This window comes from Ictidomys tridecemlineatus, chromosome 4, assembly GCF_052094955.1.
Source record: "Ictidomys tridecemlineatus isolate mIctTri1 chromosome 4, mIctTri1.hap1, whole genome shotgun sequence".
Taxonomy (NCBI): Eukaryota; Metazoa; Chordata; class Mammalia; order Rodentia; family Sciuridae; genus Ictidomys; species Ictidomys tridecemlineatus.
Genome location: NC_135480.1, coordinates 36,444,366 through 36,468,691, shown reverse-complemented (window position 1 = coordinate 36,468,691; position 24,326 = coordinate 36,444,366). Strand labels below are relative to the sequence as shown.

At 38.8% G+C, this 24,326-nt stretch overlaps 1 long non-coding RNA gene across 2 annotated transcripts; it reads right to left on the bottom strand.

Annotated features, from left to right (window-relative positions):
- Positions 1 to 2,308: 2,308 nt before the first annotated feature.
- Positions 2,309 to 24,238, bottom strand: LOC120889609 (uncharacterized). Of its 2 annotated transcripts, XR_013437672.1 has the most exons (3): positions 22,504 to 24,238; positions 9,881 to 9,902; positions 2,309 to 5,633 (listed from the first exon to the last, which is right to left on the bottom strand). It is a non-coding gene; the product is annotated as an uncharacterized LOC120889609 (long non-coding RNA). The 2 variants fall into 2 exon arrangements; XR_013437671.1 differs by lacking the exon at positions 2,309 to 5,633 and having other exon boundaries at positions 9,757 to 9,902.
- Positions 24,239 to 24,326: the final 88 nt, after the last annotated feature.

The window sequence follows — 24,326 nt, the reverse complement described above, 5'->3', positions numbered from 1 at the left end:
AACAGATATTCCTCTTATCTCCTAAACGAAGCAAGTCTAAACACTCTCTGAGCCCTGGCAGGAAATATGGAAGAAAGAGGCAAGTTTTAATGTGACCGCTTTGAAAGATAAAGTTTCTCTGGTTGTTAAAAATATGTGAGGAAAATCAACCTCCAGTAACAAATTCCTCTGACTGGCAATCCCATATCCCAGCTGGGTGGTGTTTTCCCCTTGTAAAGTGCTTTCCCAAAATTGATCAGAGACAATCTTTTCCAACAACTGAAACATGAATTCTAAGAGACTTTGCTATTTTCATTTTGGAGAACAAGGCTAATGGGGTTGAGGAGGTAGAGAAGTAGAATCTGAGCTCACATAGAATCATGGGTCATGAAGCCTTTAGAGAAATCTAACACCATCCAGGACTAAGGATGACAGAAAAAAATAAATGCCAGCTCTCCAAGCCAGCCCCCAAAACAGGTTCTGTTTGAGTAGACACCTCTCTAAGAGCCCACCTGTTTGTGCTCCCTCACCCCAAATTTGCCAGGGCTGCCCCAGGATTGACAAACAATATCTGGCTCTGCAATTCCCTTAGAACTACCAAAATATTCACTTTGTGTCTTTCAGGTGGGACAAGAAAATAAAAAAAAAAATATTTCCTGAGCTCCATCTAAAATATGCAAGGGCCAAGTATAAGGAGCCACAGAGCCTATGGCTTGGGATCATGTGATCTGCTTCATAGCCTTCAAACATAGTAGGAAGGATAGAGAATGAACATGCTGGGGGCTCTGGTAAGGTTGTACCTCAAGGGGTCATCACTTTTCCACTTTGAACCGTCTTGTGTTGAACTTAATTTCAATTTCAGAATATTAGTGCAATTCATTGGTCTAAAAAGATTTGCCTCCTTGTTAGCACTCGTATTTGGGGGGGGGGAGGGGATGGCAGAGATTAAACTCAGGGGCACTTGACCAATAACCCACATCCCGAGACCTATTTTGTATTTTATTTAGAGATAGGGTCTCACTGAGTTGCTTAGCACCTCACTTTTGCTGAGGCTGGTTGTGAACTCGTGATCCTCCTGCCTTAGCCCCCCCAGCCACTGGGATTACAGGCAGGCACCACTGCGCTCAGCTCCGTGCTAGTACTGTAATTGGCTTTCTACTTCCAGCTTAGAACACAAGTCATTTCACCTGATTGGAGCACTATCAAGGGTGTTGAAAATTCAGTCTGATTGTGGCTGGAGGCAGCATGACCAGAAAGACAACCAAGACTGAGAAGTCAGAGATCAGACCAAGATTGTAGGGCCTGATCTTAGAACCAGCACCAATCTTGGAATTACTCAAAACATGCCAGGTTTCTTACATATTCTGGAAATTAATCCTTATTGGATGACTAGTTTGCAAATATTTGTAGAGAAAGGGGAACTCTTAAAACATTGTTGGTGAGAATGTAAATTGGTTTAGTCATTATGGAAAACAATATGGGCTCCTCAAAAAACTACAAGTAGAACTACCATATGACCTATTAGTCCTACTACTGGTTTTCCTCTGGCAATATCCTCTGGATATATATATTCCAGGGAAGTGAAAACAGTATGTTAAAGAGACATCTGATCTTACGTGTTTATTGTAGCACAATTCACAATAGCCAAAGTATGGTATAAACTACATGTCAATCATTAGATAAGAGGACAAAGTATATGTGTGTGTGTATATATATTACATTATATATGGACAAAGAAATATATATAAATATATAGAGATATATATAATGGGTAAAGAAAATATATATAATGGAACATTACTTAGCCATTAAAAAATAATGAAATTCTGTCATTTGTAACCATATTGGCTTTATGTTAAGTGAAACAAGTCAGAAACAGAAAGACAAATACATCATATCCCGACTTATATGTGAAAGCTAAAATATTGATCTCAGAGAAGTAGAGAATAGCATAGTGGTTATCAGAAGCTGAGAAGGGTGTGGAGGAGGGAGAAATGATGAGAGGGTGGGTTAAATGTTATAGAGGAGCAATTGTAAAGGAGTAGTAGTTTCTAATCTTCACTAGCATAATAGAATAACTGGAGTTGACAATTAATTTAATATTTCAAAATAGTTAGAAGAGAGGACTTGAATGTTTCCAATACAAAGAACTAATGAATGTCTTCATTGACAGATATGCCCATGACCAGGTTCTGATCACACATTTTTTATATATATATATATATATATATATATATATATATATATATATATATATATATATATATATATAATAAAATATATATTTATATATATTTATTTTAATTGTACATATTCATGAGATGTATTACATTACAATTAAAATAAATATATTAAAATTCCTGTTGATCAAAATGTTCCCAGATATCTAGTATCAGGGCCATGGATTGTGCAGGAATCTTTTTCCCAGTTCTGGACAGTGGCATCGTATAAAGGCAAGTGATATTTATTGCTCCAGCTTGTGGATTCATTTTTGTTCCATCTCTAAAAAAGACCAGCATCTCCCATGGCATTGATCAAACTCAGGGCGGACACAAGTTATTATCCATACTGTGACAGTTTTAAAAGTGAAATTGACACTGTTAATCATTTTTCTGGAAAATGGATATTAACCTATCTCCTGTCTTAGGAAATATTAGACTGGGTCACCCTTCTTTGTAACAGATATATTCCCAGTTGATGACCTCCAGCTCATTCTGTGTTTCCCAGGGAAGGAAAACAAGCAGAAAGATGCCCCTGTCTGAGCCAACTGAAACTGACATGTCCTCAGGCTGGCGTCTGGCAACATGCAACTGGTTCTGAAACCACACACCACATCGCCTACTATTATTTGATAAACAAGAAGAGACCTGATATTTATCAAGACAGCCAGACATTTGCCTCCGTGACTCAACGTCTTAGGGAAAGCCACCACCTCCCCATCTAGTTATCCAAACCCCACTTCTCCACCCCTCACTGCATCTATTTTCTAAAGGAGTGGAAAGGCTTCTATAACCATGCTGAAGGGAAGTATCTGTAGATACAGGGGCTTAAAGATTTAATGACAGATTTTCAAAGGATTGTTTTTAAGATGATCAGTGTTTTAGTGGTGCTTCTCACACTTGACTGTCCATAAGAATCGTGCAGGATCTTGTTAACATGCAAATTGTGTTTCAGGAGGTCTGGTGCAGGGCTTGTGCTTCTCTCTTCTAACAAGCTCCCATGATGATCAATGGCCCACCTTTCAAGTAGAACTAGGTCTCAAGCATGTAGTTGAAAGGCTAATGATAGTTTAGATAACTAGGATGCTAATGAAATGAGGGAAATTACGCTGGCTGACTCCGCTCCCCAAAGACAAGGTGGTGGGAGGAAAAAGAATAGAGGGGGAGAATATAGAGGAAAGAGATCAAAAGAAAAGTGGGAAGGGAAAGAAAACAAGAAAGGGAAGAGGAGGAAAGCCAAGAGAGAAGAAGGAGGAGAAAATAAAAATACACTAATTAGGGATTGAAGAAAATAAATAAGGGTCAAGTGGTTTCTCTGGCTCAGTGGGACAAGCCAGTTCCATCATCATTGCCATCAGCACAGGAAGAAGGTATTTCCATTTCTAAAAGTCCATTGCAAAACAAAAACACAAAAACTCAAGTTCTTTCATTTTTACAATTGTTGACCAAACACTTAGACCTATAAAATGCCATGAAGGTCTATAAAGATTATTGAGTCTTCTGTTCCAGTGACTTTCAAACTTTTTGCCCATATCTCACTTGAGAAATACACTTTATACTGTCACTCCATATGCACACACACTCTCTCCTCAAATGTGCAAAAAGATATTTCCAGTTAAATTCAGTGTCATAGTCTAACCTACTCATTTTTCAATCCATCAAACTACAGTTCCAACAAGTGCAGGCTGGAGGCTGGTTGGTACCCAGATAACCTCCACTCCTACCCACTCCACCACTATTTGAAAACACAAATGCCATAAATGAACTTAAAGACAAGGTATCAAACAATTTGGATTATGTTGAGGGGTAAGATTTTTTAAAATATTGATAGTTTCCCTGTCTTATTTTATGCTTCATCATCTCCAGCCCCCACCATCCAAGCAATCGAGATATCCATGTTTGTTGTCTTTGAAAAGGGATGAGACTGTGCAGAAAAGTAGAAATCATTTCTGAGTACTTCCCTAACTCTGATTTCCAAAGGCCCAAACCATTAAGGGAATATATAGAGTTTAACCACAAAGATTAACTGTGTTGCAAGACAGACATCTCAACCCCCAGGTGAGAGTGAAGTGAGGAGATGAAAGACAAGAAGGAGTGAATGGCACGAGGGGTACAGAGGGTTCCAGAAGGAAGAGTCCCACGCCTTCTTTCCTATATAGGATCTCAAGGAAACACCTGAACCCAGAGACTACAAGGAATACCCCCCAAAGAGAATAGCAACAGGGTGCAAGATATGTGCAGACAGGTGGGTCCCTTCTAGCCTTGCCCTATGACCCAGAGAAGTATGTAAGAGGTGGCAAATAGCTCTGAACCTAAGGGCAAGGCAGATAGGAAGAGAGGATGTCTCTGCAACAGTCAAGGTACATGGAAAACCAGGCAAGGCCCAGATGGCTCCAGATGAAGGTCCCAGGGACTTGGCTAGTTGTAAGCTCACTCAGAATTTAGACACAATGTTGAAGAAAGCATAGCAGCTCAGATGTAGTTTCTATCCCACAAACAAATCAATAACCCAAAAAACATTAAGTTAATATCTATCCACCAAGAAAGTGTTATTTCCCCCTACTTTGGGGGGACACAAACATTCATTCCATTAGCAGTACATAACAAATCCCCAAACCTAGTGCTTCGAGGCACTTATTACTAACACTGTTGGTTCTGTGGTCTGAGATCTGCCCATGGTTCTTATTTGGAGTCTCCTATGCAGTTGCAGTGCTGTGTCAGCTGGATGTCCAAATGGTTCATTCATATGCCAACAGCTGACTGTCAGCTGGAACCTCAGCTGGGACTGTCAACTGGATTGCTTACACGTAGCTTCTTCGGTGACCGGGGCTTTGCACAGTGTAGCAGACATGGCAATTATGGCACTTGTATTCCAAAGTAAAGTGGCCCCAGAGCAAGTGTTTCAGAGGACCCAGGTGACATTTCCTGTATTAGATGCAGATCCTTGATGAGATTCAGACTCTTGTTTTTTTGTTTGTCTTTGTTTTGCTTTTGCTTTTTCAATACCGGTGATGAAGCTCAGGGCTTCACACATGCTAGGCAATCAATCTACCACTGAGGTACATCCCTAGCCCTTTTAATTTTCTTTTGAGACAGAGTCTGATCAACTTGTCCAGGCTGACCTTGAATTTGTGATTTCCCTGCTTCAGCCTCTCAAGTTGCTTGGATTACATTTATGCGTCACTATGCCCAACTTGGCATCCTCTTTGGCTGATATTGTTTTATGACGTCAGAAAGATTTCCATTTCAAAAAAAAAACAACAATGGAAATAAATAGCCCTTAAGGATTAACAAAAATTTCATTTACTCCAAAACCAGGATAGGTAACTGGAGTACAAAAATAAATATTTGATTTGCTCAAATGCTTGCTTTTTCTTTTCTTTCCCCCTTATTTTTCCTTCTCTTTTCTTCCTCCACTCTCTCCCTTTCTTTTTCCTAGAATATAAGAAAATATCTTTAGCTTTTTTAAAGTGCTTTTTTACAAGCACTCTAATAAAACAAAAGCACTACATTCTTGTTCAGAAGTTTCCTGAGCTGAGGAGTAGGTACCCATTGCAGTAGCATGATCAGACTCCTGCAGGAAGGTCAGATTGTATCTCAATGATGACTCAAACCCCCTAGGAAGCAAAGCAGCAAGGAGGACAGAACCGGGGATTTGAAGTCTGACAGACCCCGAGTGGGTTCCTGTGCCATTCACCTGTTAAGGTTCCAATCAGAGGGTTGCTCCTCAGGCTTTAATGGGAAAACTGAACTCCTATGAAGGCTGTTAGTCTGCAGAGTCTGATTCTGTAGTTTGGGGGTGAAGCCTGAGAATCTGCATTCTGACAGGCTCCCAGGTGATAACCAATGCCTCTGGCCTATGAACCATACCTGGAGAGCGAGCCTCTAACATGCACAGGGGCCACTGTTTCTAGTCTTTAAAAAGAGTCAATCCTCTGTAAGTTTTTCCTTTATGGAATGTGTTCTCCCGATTCAATCATCAGTACATCGAGTGACCCTGTCACTGCCTTACTGATCCTTTTGAGTTGAAAATGTTTCCCGGTAACTTTATAATAAATGGCATCAGTGACTTCCTTGGCCACAGGGTATTTATGGTAACTCACTCTAAGTAATGCTGCGTGTGGAAAAAGAGACCTGACACTGCCCAGTGCAAAGAGCGGGCAGCACGCGTGTTTGGAAGCCCACCAAGAAGCAATATTCTTGTCTCTGTCCACGAGAAGCCAAGCTTTGACCACAGAGCAGAAGCCTGGGTGGCCTTTTGGGTTTCTAGTCTGCATCAGAGGCGAAAAAAAAAATTATGATAATTATCCCCCACAACATGCTTTCAAGGGAGGAATTATTAGACCCATGTTATAGGTGGAGAAACTAGAGACATGGGGAAGTTATTTTGCTCATCCAAGGCCACCCAAGGTGCCAGGAATGAAAATGAGGTTAAGAACCAAAAATATGGGGCAATCTGTCCCCAGCCTTGAGACATTTTCTATGAGGAATGTGTGTGTATACACTAGTAGAAAAGTCTGTATTAAAAGTGAAGGGTAGAAAAGCACAGAAGAGCTCTCAGTCAACTATTTTGTTATTGATTTTACTTTGCTGCAATTTTTGAACTTACTCATTTAACATAAGTCCTTTTCACAGGTCTTATTTCTTGTTTTCTTTTTTTTTTTTTTGCCGGGGGGAGGGGTCCTGGGAATTGAACTCAGGGGCACTCGACCACTGAGCCACACCCCAGCCCTATTTTGTATTTTATTTAGAGACAGGGTCTCACTGAGTTGCTTAGTGCCTTGCTGTTGCTTAGGTTGGCTTTGAAATCAAAATACTTCTGTCTCAGCCTCCCAAACTGCTGGGATTACAGGCGTGTGCCACCGCACCCGGCTAGGACTTATTTCTTGAGTGCCTTTTATTGTTATGTATAGACACATTATTTAACTTCCTTGTGCCTCAGTTTCCTCACCTACAGGAACTTCAGCAGAGGCCAGTGTGTGGCAGCATTATAGAAGCATTAGTTGTTATTTTCCTAGCAGACAGGGCAAACCATCTCTCAATCATGACCCAAATTTGTATTTGGCAGGAGCCACAAGTTTTCTGTGATGCCGAGTGGTGCTGAACTCAAGAGTAGGCTTAAAAAGTGATTTCCTGTCTGAATCCCAAAATTCTCTGAACCGCAACTCCCTTCCCAAGTTTCTTACTGTGTAGGCATACCCCTCTAACTTTTCCAGAATGAATATTCATCCTTAAATACATGAGGTGCCTAGCTCTAGTAATATTTTCTGATTATCATGATTTCCTCATATTTTGTCATTTTCAAAATGACTACATAAACATCATCTCATGTAAACCTTACAGCAAGCCATTAGATAAAGAATGCAGAATACTTTTTTGAGATGGGGTCTTGCTATGTTGCCCAGGCTGGCCTGGAACTCCTTCACTGGCTCAAGTGATTCTCTAGCCTCAGCCTCCCTTGTAGTGGGCCTACAGGCATGTGACACAGTGCCACACTTGAAGGCAGAATCTATTATATGAATGGAGAAACTGAGATCCTCTGAAATAAAGTAATTCCCTTGAGGTCATACTGATGAATAATAATAGTTACTACTACTAACATTTTAAAGACTTAGTATGAGTCATGAAATGGTTGATAATCTACCATTTTTAATCTATCAAAAAAAAGTAATTTCATATTGTTCAACCAAAATGCTAAGTGTATGTCATTTAATCTTCATATCAATCCATTCATTTTATCAGGGGGGACAAAGGCTCAGAATTGAAGACACACATGCCCATGGTCAATCAGTGGAGCCAAGATTCAAGTCCAGGCTCATGTGACTCCAAAATCCACACATGTAGCAATTCTAGATTACATGGTCTTTCTATCATATGGCCAGAGTTTGTTTAGCTACCTGATTCCCTGATTGTTGATGCAACATTTTTAGTATTAAAATTATGGAATTTTTACATTCCCTTGACATAATAACCACCTAAGGAAGAACAGATTATCCCCATATTAAATATGAAAAAGTTAAGGCCAGGAAAGGTTTAATGACTTGATCCATGTCACATAGCTAGTAAGTGTTGGAGTTGTGATTCAAACCAGGTCTGTACACCTTCAGTTTGGGCTCTTGACCATTACACCACTATCCTCAAATCTCCTGGGAATCTCTTAAAACTTTCAAAGCTTTCCCAAACCAAATCACAATCACTCATAGAGGAACACAGAAATGGGGAGTTTCTCAAACTCTGCAGGTAATCCCACGTGCAAAGGAGCTTAGGAACCACGGTTCTCACTACATCCCTTCACACTCCAACCTACTACCTCTTCTACCACTTCCCACTTACGATGTCTGGCCTAAGGTCTCTGCTGAAGGTTAAACCCCAAAGTAGTTACCCTAATCATGTTTTATGCAGTGAATTCTTATTTCCCAGACATGAATTCTGCAGAAAACTCACAGCAGCAAGCAAACTAAGCCACAGCAGTAGGACAATCACAGTATCTTCCAATTGAGAACAGTCAGCTATAAGTGAGGTTGATACCGAAAACATCTTATCAAAAGAGACCCTCAGCTCTCTCAGGTGTGGGCCTTAGTAGGTCACCTTAGTAGGTAGCCCAGCGGAGTCTAGCTGGGGAGAAGGCAGAAGGCTCTAGCCAGCCTTGCTGAGTGGGGTGGACTTGATTACCATTCACATTGACCATGTCAGGGTCCGAACTGTGCTACTTAAGGTAAGCAGGGAGGTGTGCATTCCCTCCAACTGTGTCCAGGCATCCACCAGCTTGGAATACTTCTTCATCTTTATAGACTTTACTTATTTTTGAAAATATGTTTCTTTGATTCCTGCAAGCCAAACCCATGGAAAAATAACGGAAACCAAATGCCAGGGAAATGGAGCCAAGGCAAACATGTTGAGCCCTGAAATAACAGGAGATAGTGTGGTCACGCCTGACCTTCTGAACTGTGCTATGGGTTGAAGCAAAAACAGCTCTCCCTGCCGCTTAAGGGGTGCACGGTAATAGTTTATTTATAATGTGGAAGAGTTTGGGTTTAGAGAGATTGCCTTGTAAAACTGTAGGGACTCAGCCCAAGGGCCAGAAATAATATCATTTTGAGGTATGTTTTTGGAAAAAAAAATGAGCACCCTTCACCTCTGTGATCTACATAAACCTAGAATCATCTGATCTTTATCTGTTAAATGATGAATATCTAAGACCTCTAGAGTTTCTACAAATGTTTCTTTTCTAATCACATCATATTTCAGAGCCGTCTCATGTTAGAGGTCCACAGTCTGCAACATGTAAACACAGAAGGGCCCAGATAAAAAAGTAAAATGATGACCCAGGTTTCAAAAGGGAGTATGGAACAGGCTCCTGGTTTTCATACTAACCAGTTCAACCCCCAGCAATGTGGCAGCGTCAGACCCCCTGGGGTTTGCCAGCACTTAAATTCCTATGAGACACCAGTAGCTGCATTCTTGGACACACAAAGCAAGTCACCAAGAGGAATTTGTTTCATGTTAATATTACCAAGAAAAGACCACAAGCTACAAAGTTCACACAAATGAAGACTGGTTCCCATAGAAGAGATGCTTGTATTAAGATTACTGCCAACTTGTTCTAAGAATGAAATTCTCATTTTCATGTTGTGTTTTTCAGATAACAACCTTTTCCTTTAATTGCATTATTTAATGCATACCTAGAAGACGTTCTTTTTCTTTCTGAAAGAGAAAAAAACACACCATAAAATTAGTTTTGTTGTAGTTATTGAGGGGAAAAGCACTCTATATATGAAATAATAGCAGAAGCCTAGTAGATTTACTATGTGTTGCAGCACACAAAAGCTTAGCCGTCTTTCATGTATAAACATATGTAGTTCTCACAAACAGTAATTGCCATTATTATCCAGAGATTTTATTTTTTAATGGAATTATATTTATCAATCTTTTTGTCTATGCTTTCTTTGGTTTAAGAACTTTTTTTTTTAACTCCTCCAAATAATAAAAATCTCTGGTAGTATGTTTTTCCTGCCAGCTTTACATATTCAATTTTCAAACTAAGGTTTATAATTTAGTTGGAAATTACTTTGGTTTGGTATGTGAGGTCACAGTCTAATGTATGTTTTTCCAATGGATAACCAATTTTTCTAGTATTGCTTGTTCCCAAGACCACCATCCTTTCCAGAGTGGTTGTGTCACACCTATCATCTGGCATGTTTGGTTATCATGTGGATTATCTTCTGGGCTCTGTTCTGTCTATTCTGGTTCTAACACCCACAATCTTAATTATGAGAGTTTTATAGTAACTTCATATTTAGTAGGACAATTCCAACACCCAACTTCTCTCTTTTTTTTTAATTAATCTATACCTTTTCATAGCAATTTTAGGTTCATCTGGTTAAGTTCCATGAAAACTATTGAGAATTTTTTGTAGGTAACTGGAGGAATCGATATCTTCTTAATAACAAGTCACAACATCATTGAACATGGTATATTTCTCCATTTCTTTAGCCTTTCTTTTGTAATTCATTTAGAAATTATTTTTATAAAGGTCTAGAACATTATTTCATACGTATTCCTAAATGCATTGATTTTTATGCTTATGTGATTGTGTTTAAATTTTATTTTATTTTTCCAATTGTTGAATATTGTTCATTAATAATTTTTCCAGAAATCTTGCTGAACTTTATTAGTCCTAATAAATCATCTTGGGTTTTCTATGGACATAATTATATTGCCTGTGAATGAAAAATGATAGGTTTGTCTTCTTAAATTATCTTATGTTTTCTTTTTCCCATTGACAGAAGGAATCTTTGTTTTGTTCTTGATTTTAAAGAAAAAAGTTTTAACATCATATCCTTTAAAATGTTTGTAGTAGGTTTTCAATAGATATAATATCTTTCTATTCCTATTTTGCTCAGAGCTTGCTCAAAAAAGCTTTAATCATAAGTAGTTACTGAGTTTGATCACTTGCTGTTGAGAAAATTCCATGGCTTTTCTTTAATAGTTTTAATGTCCAACCATCTTTACTTTCTTACGTTAAATCAAAATTTAATACATTTATTAATTTTCTAATCTTTGGTTTACTTATGCATTTGTAATAAGTAAGTTTTGTTTGTAATCTTTCTTTCTGAGTTAGAGAATATTCCTTTATTTTTCTATCCTTCAGTAAAGTTGGCACCAGCATGGTATTAGCTGTTCCTGGAATGTTCAGCCAAATTCATCTGGGCCCAGGTTGGAGGGAGGGGTGAGGGTAAGTTTTTAATGGTTGTTTCCTTTTTTGTAATTGATTAGAGTTCTATTCTTGTTTCTATTACTTCCTTTATTTTAATCCTTTAGTTGTAGATGAACACAATACCTTTATTTTACATATTTATTTTTATGTGGTGCTGTGGATCGAACCCAGTGCCTCACAGTGCTAGGCAAGCGCTCTACCACTGAGCAACATTTCTATCCTCTATTACTTCTTGAAATAGTTTTGATAAGTCACATTTTCCTGTGACATTTCTGCTTTTTCAAACATATTGCCATATCATCTGTATGGCACCATAGCTATGACCCCTTTTTCATATGTAATATAATTTGTGATTACTGACCCTTCTTTCAGAAAGTTTGGCTACACATTTTGTCTATCTTATTCATTTCTTCAAAGAATTCCAGTGGGCATTGTTTGTGCTGCGTTCAGCTTCTCTGGGGCCCTTTTACTCTTTTTTGCAAATTCAGGGTAGTTTTGCTTCCAATGAACAACACATAAAACTCAGCTTCGGAGGACTGATCTCAGGCTACTGGAGCCACTTTGTCCACCTATGCAGATAACTGACATCTGTGGGAATAGGGAAGCCCCTGGGTGGAATGTGTCTCATGTGTACCTCTTACTTCAGAAATCCACTGTAGAATAAGGATCAAACTGTTATCTGTGGGACCTGGTCTGGAAGGGCATCCTTGCTGGGCTTCTTTTGCCCTGACCACCTTTGACTATCCCCTTCCATGCTTCTCCAGGGAACATTTTCTTGTTGAGTACTTACTCATTTTCATCTCAGAGTCTCACTCTGAGAAACCCAACAAAATAGCAGTTTTATTTCTTATTTTTATTCTCTATATTGTGTTTTATTTTCTATTACAGTTTTATTAATGCGTCTCTTTATTCTTTTTTCCCACTATTGGGGGGGATATTTTCTTGAATGAGATGGTTAGCTTCTTACTTTTCTTTCTCTTTTTTCCTAATATAATCATTTAACAGCATAATTATTTTACATACAAGCTGTGACATGTTAAATTTTCATTATTTTAAATGAAAATATTTCCTCATTTTCACAATTATTTTTTCTTTATGATAATCATTAGTTCTGGTCCTGCACTAATTAGTGTTTTTTTTTTAGTCATGTCCCTATCATCTTAAAGTCAGCCATGGGAATGGATGTGTTTGAGCCAATAGAACATGAGTAGGATATGATATTTAGGACAGAAAACATAAGATCCACATGCCATCTCTTCACCACTGCAACTGGTAATATGCCAGAAGGCCTTATCCACCAGTGTGGGGCCCAACAGGAAGAAAACATGGCATGGAGTTCCAAATGACTTAGACTGGAATTATACTATGAGTGGGAAATAAACCTTCATTGCTTTAAGATGGCCAAGATATTTCAGGCCTATATGTTATTGTAGCATAACTTATCCTGACAGTTGTACTGACCAAATAATGTTTAGAAGTATCTTTCTTTTTTAATCTTTAAGTGTAGAGAGTAATTTCAAGCATTTTTTTTTCAAGTTCACATTTATTGGAGTGTAGTCAGGGAATATATTCTATATGTTACTGAGTGTTTGGTATCTGATGAGATTTCCTTTGTATTATGACAAGCAATTAGTTTTTTTTTTTTATTCCATATGTGTAAACTAGATTAAGCTATTTAACTGATTAATTCAAACTTTCATATCCTTATTACCTTTTTAAATTTGTTCTAATTAGTTATACATGACAGTAGAATGCATTTTGACACATCATACATAAATGGACATGTAGATCAATGGTACAGAATAGAAGACACAGAGACAAACCCACATAAATACAGTTATTTCATATTAGACAAAGACACCAAAAACATACATTGAAGAAAAGATAGCCTCTTCAAAAAATGGTGCTGGGAAAACTGGAAATCCATCTGTAGCAAAATGAAATTAAATCCTTAACTCTCACCCTGCACAAAAATCAACTCAAAGTGGATCAAAGACTTAGGCACTAAAACAGAGACCCTGCGCCTAAAAGAAGAAAAAGTAGGCCCAAATCTCCACCATGTTGGCTTAGGAACTGACTTCTTAACAAGACTGCTTATTAACTTTTTATGTTTTAATCTATATTTGCAAAGAGAATTTTTTAAAACCCACTATGTACAGATTTTTAAATTTCTCTTTATAGTCCAATTGATTCCTGTTTTAAATATATTTGAAGTCATAATATTAAGTACATGCTGGTGGCAAATTGCTTATAGTAAATGGCCTTCATTATCCCTAAGAATGCATTTTTATTTTAAACTCTATTGGTCAGAGTGGTTACTTCTGTAAGGTGCTCCAAAGTTTTTAATTAATATTAAAAATTTACTTTGGGCTATCACTGGCCCAAAGTAAATTTTTAATATTAATTTCTCAGCTAGGGAGTTGTAGTAGCTAGTGGTTCCAGGGCCATGCACATGATTTAAAATCAAGTTCCAAAATTATGTAAGATATAACTAACTTCCTTTTCATTTCATTTTCATGGATGGTAGATTTTCTTTCTAGTCACCTTTTAGTGGAGGCCTAACCTGCTGACAGTTTCAGCTTAGGAAGGGATCTCAGTTTCAACTCTTCCCCTCAGGGTGGTCCACAGCCTCTCCTCCCACCCCTACTCCTAGCCAGAGCATAAGCTCAGCTCACTTTCTTTCTCATTTGGTTTTCAAAGCCTCCTCCATCTCCTTCTTCTCTTTCTCCTTTTCCTTCTCCTCCTTTTCTCTGCTCCTGGGGACTCTATTAGTACTTTTTAAAAGGAGTTTCACAGTGAGAGGATTTTACATTATCTGGTACCAGCATGCCTGGAAGTTGTCTTAATTATATTTTTATAACTGCACGTCACTAATGCTTTTGTCTTTCTGAGCAAAAAGATCAGCAAGGTGAAAGCAGGATTTTGATAGGAAGTAGGAAGCAGATAAGGGCACTATGTTCTTGTTCTTGGGAAGATATTTTTTAGTCTGCCTACTCTAATTAAGATGATAATCACCATTACACACACACACACACACACACACACACACACACACACACTTAGTTTTATTTTGTCCTTATTTCTCTATTTATCTTCTTCAGGGAGAGAAAACTCGGGGAGCTTAGAAGGTTAATCATAAATGATATGATAATAATAACAGCATTGTGATAAGAGTTGGCATTTATTAACACTTAAATAAGCCAGGGCCTGAGCAAAGATCTTTGCACATATCCTTTCATTGAAGCCTAAAGACCCTGTGAGTTTCTGGATCTGACAAATGCTAAGCAACTTACTCAGGTTCATACACCTAAGAAGTGGCAGAGATCCAACCTCTGTCAACTGAAGCCAGAGCCTGCACTGGCCTGTACTCTCTCTTGAATATTCCAGTTTAAATATTTAGGTTCTCATTCTTTACTTACCACCCCAATGTCTCCATCCCCACACATAAGATCCACTTAGTTGTTTACTCTCTTCTCTTATTACCAAGCAGAGGGATATTATGTAAATACAAATTTCTGGAGGCTACCTCCTGGCTCTGCTGCAGAGCCCAGCTCAGAGGACACCTCCCCCAGGAGGCTTTCCCGGATGCCTGCAGGCTGGTTAGGTGTTGCTTCTTGTGGCTCCTAGAAGTGCATTATGCCACAATTACTTAATTCTAAGAATCTCTCCTTGGTCTTTGAGCTATATCTGAGGGTGGATTCAGTCTGTCTCTTGTTCTTCTCTGTTGTTTCAGTCAGCTTTGTGCTGCCATGACCAAAAGACCTGACAAAAACAACCAAGAGGAGGAAATGTTTATTTTGGCTTGCAGTTTCAGAGGTCTCAGTTCTTAGATGGCCAGCTCCGTCGCTCTTCCACCATAGAGTGTCATGGTGGAAGGGCATGGAGGAGGAAAGCAGCTCAGAACCTGGCTAACAGGAAAGGGGTGGTGGGGTGTGCATGCTCTGCTCACTAGGGCAAAATAAAAAAACCCAAACACCCCCCACCCCATGGATCCACCTCCTGCATCCACTCCCCACCCACTTACATTTACCACCCAGTTAATCTTCATTACTGGATTAATACACAGATTCGATTACGCCTCTTCTAACTTACTATGTTCACCTCTAGACTTTCTTGTATTGTCTTACATGTGAGCTTTTGGTAGACACCTCATATCTAAACCACAGTATTTGAGTCCCAAACATGTAGTACAAATCCTGATACATGGGGGGCCTGTGTCACACTTTTTTTTTCTTTTTGGTACTGAGTATTGAACCCAGAGACACTATCACTGAGCCACTTCCCCAGACTTTTTTATTTTTTTATTTTGAGACAGGGCCTCATGTTGCCCAAGTTGGCCTCCAACTTATAATCCTCCTGCCTCGGCCTCCCAAATTGCTGGGATTACATGTGTCTGCACCCAGCTCACATGGTTAACCTTTGATGAATAAATGAATGTATGAGTCAATAAATTAATAAATATTATCTTTCATGGATAATAGAGAAAAACTAAATTTATTTCCAAGAATAGAGATGTTTCTTTATTAGTCTTAAAACATACTAATTTATTCTACTTGTGATCTGAAAATATGCAACAAATCTCTCTAGAGATTCATATTTTTCTGATAATGTGTCTGTTTCAAAATTGCTAAAGTGTCACAGAACAAGAACAAATACACCTAGGGACCTGCAACCTTATTCAGCTCACATATTCCTAGGCCTGAGGAGATCTCTCGCTAGTGAGTCCAGTCTAACTCTGTGCCTTCCCTCTAGGCATAAGGAACATTCTGTTTGCCTTGTGCTCAAGCACTGTGCTCTCCCGTTGTGACAGCGGGACAAGATGTTGCTTCCTCTGTGGGTGGCCACTCTGGGAAACCCTGTAAATTTATTGCAAACTGATGCATTTATTCCCAAAGCAGTAATTTGGGTGTCTTTTTATTCCCTCTGTTCCAAAAGGATATTTTCATTGGGAATGTCCATTTTTTAAAAAAAGTGTAACCAATCTAGGCACAGGTACAAATCCACGTACTAGGGCTATTCTAGAAGGAGACTTCATTTCTCCTACATTAAAGGTGATGGACCAGCTTGCTTTCTCAGAAATAGCACAGAGATGTCTCAGTCACCTGGCTCCTATTAAACCGTGCCATGTTCATGGGCCAAAATGTTGCTGGATCTGTTCCCCTCTTGAAAAAAAGAAAAACCACATATACTCAGGGACACAGTTCTTTTTAATTAGCCCCAGATGGGATTTGTTAGTATGCCTCCCTCCCATTCCATAATAAATCCTTATAATTAAATAACAGATACTTGTTATTCTTGTGCATGCAGAAGCCAGAAGCAGCTTTTCTCGGCATAGAAAAGTGGGGAATTGGAGAGCTGAGAGGAAAGAGAGCAGCCAGGTGGTCGGGTTTTATACTTAGAGGAAATTGGGAGGCTGTGTGCAAGGTGGACACAGCAATGCCCATCTGGAGAGTCTTCCTGATCCTAGATGTCTACTCTGCTGGTTGATGGGAGAAAAGAAGGCTATGTAGGCTTCAGTTATACCCACATACCTCACTTTGAACCCTGTCTCTCCAACGAAGTAGTTATGTGATGCTAAACCAATTATCCAACCTCTCTGAACTTCAGTTTGCTCATCTGTAAAATAAGAAGAATTCTTCCTACATCACAGGATTGTTATGTTGAATTAGAAATCTGTTAAGCCCTAGGCATGGTACCTGGAACATAATACATAGATACAATAATCACATGTAATCAGAGTGATTATTACTGTTATTGACAGAGAACTAGTAATAACTAGTACTATATAATGAGGGAGATGTGTGATGTGAAGTTGTGTTAAGGGACCCATAGACCAAAGCAGTTTTCTTATCCATGATCTTATCATGATGCCTATCCTCTCCCACCCCCCACTATAAAACCATTACCTAAGGGCCACCTGGAAACACGGTATTTAACAGAATTTTAAAATAATGGTGCAGAGGCAGGCAGATAAAACAAGGGCTATCCATACATTATGAAAGATTTACTAAGGAGACCAGAACCTATTAGCAGCCATGGTCACATTGGATAAAACCAGCTGCTGAGAGAACTCTATTATCCAAACTTGAATGAGGGAAGAGGCAATGTATGGCCCGAGGCATAGAGATATACTGCACAGGGTAGCCTGAAGGGTAAGATCACCCATGGCTTAGCACAGGAAGGGTAGAGAGATTTAAATGGGGGATAGAAAAAGGAGGAATAAAGACCAACTTGGCCAGTTTTAAATTTTTTCATTTGTTAAGAACTAAAGAAAGAAAAGAAATATTTTAGAAATTGGAGCTATTATTAAAATTGCTATTGAATAATCTGGTTGTGTGAAAAATTCATGAGTAATCATGAATCCTTATCCTGCATTTTGCTTAAGGATTAAGTAAGAAAGAAATGCAGGAAATCGTAAACCCCTGCAATCAAGCAGGGTAGTCTTTATGAGCAGTGACTGCCCTACTTCATCTTGGCTCATAGAATTTCTGGCAATGCAGCTTTGAACCTGGCATCAAGTTTATTCTTCAAGTCAGGAGTTAAAGGCTTACTCTGCTGCAGGAGGCAATGCCACAACACAGAGAACCCCATGTCCTGAGCTTGAATAAGTCATTTACCCAACAGTGTGTACTGTCTATAGTCTATTTGAGACAAGGGAATTGCTTCCCATGAATAAAACTGGGCTAGTGGACACAACACCAGAGAGACAACTCCAACTCAGTATTAGGAACATCCTAACACTCGAAGCTGTTCTATGAGAAAATATATAAGTACAAAATCCAAATCACCAAATGTATGTCAAGCAAAGGCAACTTACAGAAACACAAATACTAAAGAGGAAATGTGACTCATTGAGTTTAAAGTTCACTTTCAATTTTTCAGTCCTATAAAGGAGAACATGTAACCTTCAACTACAACGAACTTGAAGTTTAACCAAGAAAACAAACTGTGGACATAATGACGGATCCAAAGCTACAGAAAATGAGCCAAATCAATGGTCTAAAAACAGTACAGAAATTCCAAAAGGCAGCTGTCCTAAAAATATTTGATAAAAACCTGAAATTTCTCCACACTTAAAGAAGTTTCACTCTTTTGCAAAGGCAATTGGATTGGGTTCCTGGAGGTGAGAAGAAAGATTAAATCAATTTGGAGACAAAATATGGGGGATGGGGTGTGAAGTTCGGTGGTAGAGAGCTTGCCTTGTATGCATGAGGCCTTAGGTTCAATAACCAGTACTGGGGGAAAAAAAAAAAGGCAGGGTGGGAAGAGAAAAAGAAGAAGAAAAATTGGCACACAGACTCTCATGCAGTCCCCATAATGTTCCTGCTTAAATGTAATACAGAGCATAATGCTTGCCAATAATAAATAACCGCGAATAAACAGTTGCTTGGCAATTTCATGAGAAAAACCAGATCTGTTTAATTCTGTTCTCTGTATGTCTGTGCTCTAGAGATCTAGTCTCAATATTTTGATTTGCAATACATTAGAATTCATTTGCAATAACTTAGAATTCAAAGACACGGCTCACCAATTAATTATTAATTCAAAAGACACAATCTGTGACCTCGTGATTTTCTATGGGCTTTGAAATCATTACTTATTCATTCTTCATTTCTGAGAGTGTTAGAGGATCAGATTAGAAAAGGAATTCTTCATCCAACTAACATTATGCATCAGCCTGAAATGGGAAATAGAGATACATTACGTAGGGCCTGCCACTCAGTGTAGTCTAAAGACCAGCTGCAACGGGCATCATCTGGGAGAGAGAGCCTCAGCAATGCAGAATCTCAGCTCCTCCATCTCCAACCTCACTCCCAGACCTACTGAATCAGAATCTGCATTTTAACTAGATCCCCAGTGATCCCTGTGCATATTCAAATTTGAGAAGTTCAAAACTAAGCAATAGTGACTCTGTTGCCCACCTTCAAACCTTCACCACCTGAAAGCCTTTAAGCAGCAGCAGCAGTTTCTGGGGGGGGGGGGGAAAGAAGAGAAAATTACTCAGATTGTAATCATTCATGGAATCACTGATTAAGGTGTTTGTCTTAATCAGTGTCCTGTTTGTCCTGTTGCTAACTTGGTACAGCCATGTTTAACATGGGCTGGCAGAGCCTTCTGCTGTTTTGACCCAAATCAGCTGATTAGTCTCAGTTAGTTACTAGACTTTGGGGAAATGGAGAAGAGAGCCTTAGACCCAAGTCTGGGCAAGGAAAAGCAGCTGTTTCTCATAAACTGCAATGAACAAGCCTAGGAGGGCTTCAGCATTGGTAACCTGAAAACTCCTGCCTTTCTGTCAACAGAGAGAAATCCCTTCCTGCTGTGGGGATGTTGGAGATACCAAAAGCTGCAGTGGAAGCTCAAGCCTGAATTTAGCCGCGAAGGGGAACTTTAGGGGCATCCAGGTTTGAGGAATATACCAAACAAAATATTTCCTAGAAAACTTTCTCAATTCAAAAAGACCATTGATTGCAGGAAATGATATGGATTTCACAACAGCTTTTCAGGAGGAGTGGCCAATGCTTCTTTAAATGCAATGCAGATATATCCCTATATTCCAAAAAGTTAAATAAAGTGAGGGCAAGGTTTGTGGGAGTATATCTTAAAATCAGGAAACCTTGGTAGATTAATGCTTTGACAATTTCACTGGCCAGTTTGCTAATGTATATTAGCAATTTAGTTTTTACATGGCTTCCTGCAAATGCGTGTTAAAAAAAAATGATGTTCATTGTTTTTTTTTATTTATTTTATTTATTTTTTTATTGTTAGTCGTTCAAAACATTACATAGTTCTTAATATATCATATTTCACAGTTTGATTCAAGTGGGTTATGAACTCCCAATTTTACCCCGTATACAGATTGCTGTATCACATCAGTTACCCTTCCATTGATTTACATATTGCTGTTCTAGTGACTGATGTATTCTGCTGTTTATCCTATTCTCTACTATCCCCCCATGTTCATTGTTTTCTGCAGACACTTGTTTGACTACAGGACTGAAACACAACCCTAAGAGCTATATGGAAGAGAAACATCAAGGCTCCAATTTTTCCTAATAAACTTGGGTCGAAAATTGGATAAATGTTAAGAATTTGTGAGCCTACAGAACTTTGCCTTTCATGTAGGTCCTGAGTCTAGAAACCGAATGTTCCACACTTAACGAAGAAAGCCCAACAAGACCATGGGTTTGTATGTGAAACAGGATGTTGTTCTCTGAATCAGAGAGAGAAACCAAAACCCAAGTGCTACCAATACTGTTCTCAAAATACACAATGAATCCATAACATTCTGATTGCCTGACATACAAATTCAGAACATTTCACCCTGTTACACCACCTCCTTGGGACCATTCTGGCGTCCCAGGTATTAAGTCACAATTCCTTTCACTCTAACCCTAGCATGAGAAAAGCACACCAGTTAAGAACTTCAGAAGGCACCATTAGAAAACCCAAAGCCAACATTAGATAATGTTCTTCTCCATCCTGCCTGGGTACAAAAATCTTCAAACAACATTTCCATGGGTCAGATTTTATAATGAATTATTTTTGCTACAAGAAAAGTAGTTTCTTCCTAGGAAGCCCTTATGGATAGTTGAGTTTTCTCCTCCCCCTGCACTCCCTCCCCCCACGTTAAAATTGATTTAACATAAACATTAAGATCTCCTATGAACTAAATTTACCATAGAGAAAATTATAAAGAGGAATCCTGTGGGTTAATTAGTGGAAAAATCTGCCACAAGGAACTGTGATCATATTTTCTTTTTTTAATATGTTTATATAAATTTTAAAAATTCTAAGTGGGTATTTATAAAATGCAATTTTTTAAAAGAAGTAATTCTTTTTTATTTATTTTTTGCATACATGACAATAGTGGAATCCATTACATTCATAATTATCCATTCACAGCACAGTTTTTTGTAACTCTGTATATAAAGTATGTTCATGCCAAATTATGCCATTATACATGAGCGCTCTTTTTCTTTGCATTACAATTCTTAATACACCTTTATACCACAATTTGTCATATCTCTGTTTGTATATAAGGTATGTTGACACCAAATTCACATCTTCATACATGTATTTTGTATAATGATGACCATCACCTTCTTTCATTGAGGCCTCAAGCTTTCAAGAATAGAAATCTTTGACTTCTCTTTCCCCTGAGTCCTAAAGCTCCCTCTAGTGGCCAAGAATATACACCAAGTACAGGTATGGAGAGCACACATGTTCTAAAGCCTCTTGTTTTTAGGTAACACCTTGTTTCTACAGCATTTGCACATAGATCTGACTTTTTAATACAAAAACTTTATGAACTATGGTTTCTTCCCATTTCAAAGTTAAATAAACTGAGGCTGAGATGAGGCCGAGTCTTGTACAAGGTCATGTTGTTGGTGACAAGAAACTAGGGCTGGAGACTAGACTTGGTGACCCACACCCAGGAAGGTGTTCTGCAGCACTGTCTCATGTCCTACAGTAAGTGTGCAAAGCTGTACATGAATATTCTCATTGATGCTACTACTCTTTTCACCTTCATAGAAGCACTTTCAAGATGAGAATTATGAAGCCATATTTAGCAAATGTTTCCATACAATATTAAGGAAATTCATGCACTACCTTAAAAGATAGCTACTGACTGCCCTACCCACACCCTGCCACCAGGACACATCAACATTTACTAGATACAATCTTCACACACCAAGAACCCAAAGAAGATGAACTTTGAAGTTCTTTACTCTTTCCCTTAATTACAATGTTTTCCATGCCTATGTAGTTATTCCTTCAGCCCATTATCCAGAGTATTTAAAAGGATTAAACAAATTAGTATATATTTGCTAACATTTAAGAAAAAGCTAGTGGATATTGCCACCAAGGCATTCTAGCATTCCCACAGGCATGCCTAGGATTAGTGGCAAACTGGGATGTTTCTAGGAAAGTAGCAATTTGGAAGCTTTTTTTTTTTTTTTTTTTCAAATGTAAGAGCACACCACAGTCTAACTGGCTGGCTCAGTGAAATGCCTAAAGAAGCAACATAGTGAATACAGAAGAGGTTTTCTCAGTGAACAAAAGCCAGTACTGTCTCTAAATTCTTACCTCTTTTCATTCTGGCATTTCCAATGGCTTTGGAAGAGCCACAATGAACAGCCATGGCTTACTAATTCACACAAGCCTCTTTCACGACAGTTCCAGGAGGATTGGGACCACATCTACATTGTTCAGTCACATTTCAAACACCCAACACTGCCTCTGGCAGTAGTGTACATTCCAAATGTTTAAAGAATGACTGTGCCAACGATCCTGATTGAGCCAGCCCCTCTGGGAACCTGCTCTTCCCTGTCCCCAAATAATCAGTGGCCTCTGGTTACCTGGGACATTTTCCTCCAGTCCTCCACAGGCAAACTCGGGATCTGGATACTTGGCCAACCTGATGAAAAGCCCTGTTCTCTATCCTGAGACCCATTCCTGAAGTCTCGGTCAGGTGCCAAACACACAGAAGCAATCATAAAAGCTTCCTGCCTTAAACCTCCCAGGAAGTGTATCATAGTGCAAAAGGGCTATTTTTTAAGTGTGTAAAAATGCCAGACTCTGATGACTGAAAGAACATTTCAGAGTCGAGACAGAATGCTGAGGTTTCCCCAGAGCTAGGAGAGCCATTTTGAATTACCTGACACCCATTTTCCTCAGTTTGCCTTTCTGTGTCTGAGCTTGGATCAGATCACTTCCCTCAGGCTTCTGACAGACACTGCCCACCTAGTGAAATGTCATCTCAGAAATGTCTTCTCCAGCTCCCACCTGTTTCTATCGCGGAGCTCATACCTTTATGACTGTGCTGACATGATCATGATTATTTGTGTCTTGTCCCCCTACTTCCGCATATTGCAGTAAGTCCAATAAGAGAAGTCGAAGATGCTGAATTAAAAAATGACCTAGAGTGGCACATGCTACTCAGGAGGCTGAGGCAGGAGGACCACCTGAGCCCAAGAGTTCAAACAGCAATAGTAAGACTTCATCTCAAAAAGAGGAAAGGAAAGGGGAGGGGAGGGGAGGGGAGGAGAGGGGAGGAAAAAGGAAAGTATCAACCATGAGGTTTAAGCCATGATACCATTATAAGATGAACACTGTCTTAGGTTGAAAATACATGAACTACACCTACCAACATCATAGCTTCACAACCCAGTCTACCATAGTGGCTGACTATGAGAGAGCATCGTACATATATTGCTAGCTTGGGAAAAGATCAAAATTCAAAATATGGATGCTCATTATTTTCTCACCATCATAAAGTCAAACAATCTAAGTCAAACTATAGTACGTCAGGACCCTTTATATGCCTCTCACTCTTCAGTTTATTTTTCTCTTCTTAATTCTGGCCAAAAGCCATACTTTTTCTTGATTTTGTCAAATCCAGTTTTTTTTTTCAGCAGTTACCGCCATCAACATCCTTATGAAGCATAGAGGTTTCTCCATGAACTAGGAGAGTCTGAGCTATAAGACAGCTGGGGTTCAAATACCATTCACCAGACCTTACACCCAAAGTGCTCCTCTTCCCCAGTCATCCTGTTAGATATCTTATTTAAATCAAATTTTTCCAAAGTTTAGGTGCTTGGGTACCATCTTCATGATTTTTGCTACAGCTAAGTAGCAACTGAGTTAATATTTACTGAATATATTTCTTTACATTAACTCAGTTTTTAAAAATAGTTTTTGTAGTTGTACATGGACAGCATGCCTTTATTTGGTTTATTTTTATGTGGTGCTGAGGATCAAACCCAGAACCTCATGCATGCAAGGCAAGTGCTCTGTCACTGAACTACAACCCCGGTCCTAAAGTAACTCAGTTTTTTTTTTTTAAATATCACTTTCGTAAATAATATTCATAAAATATTAAGTTGTAGATGTTATTTTTTCCCAATATG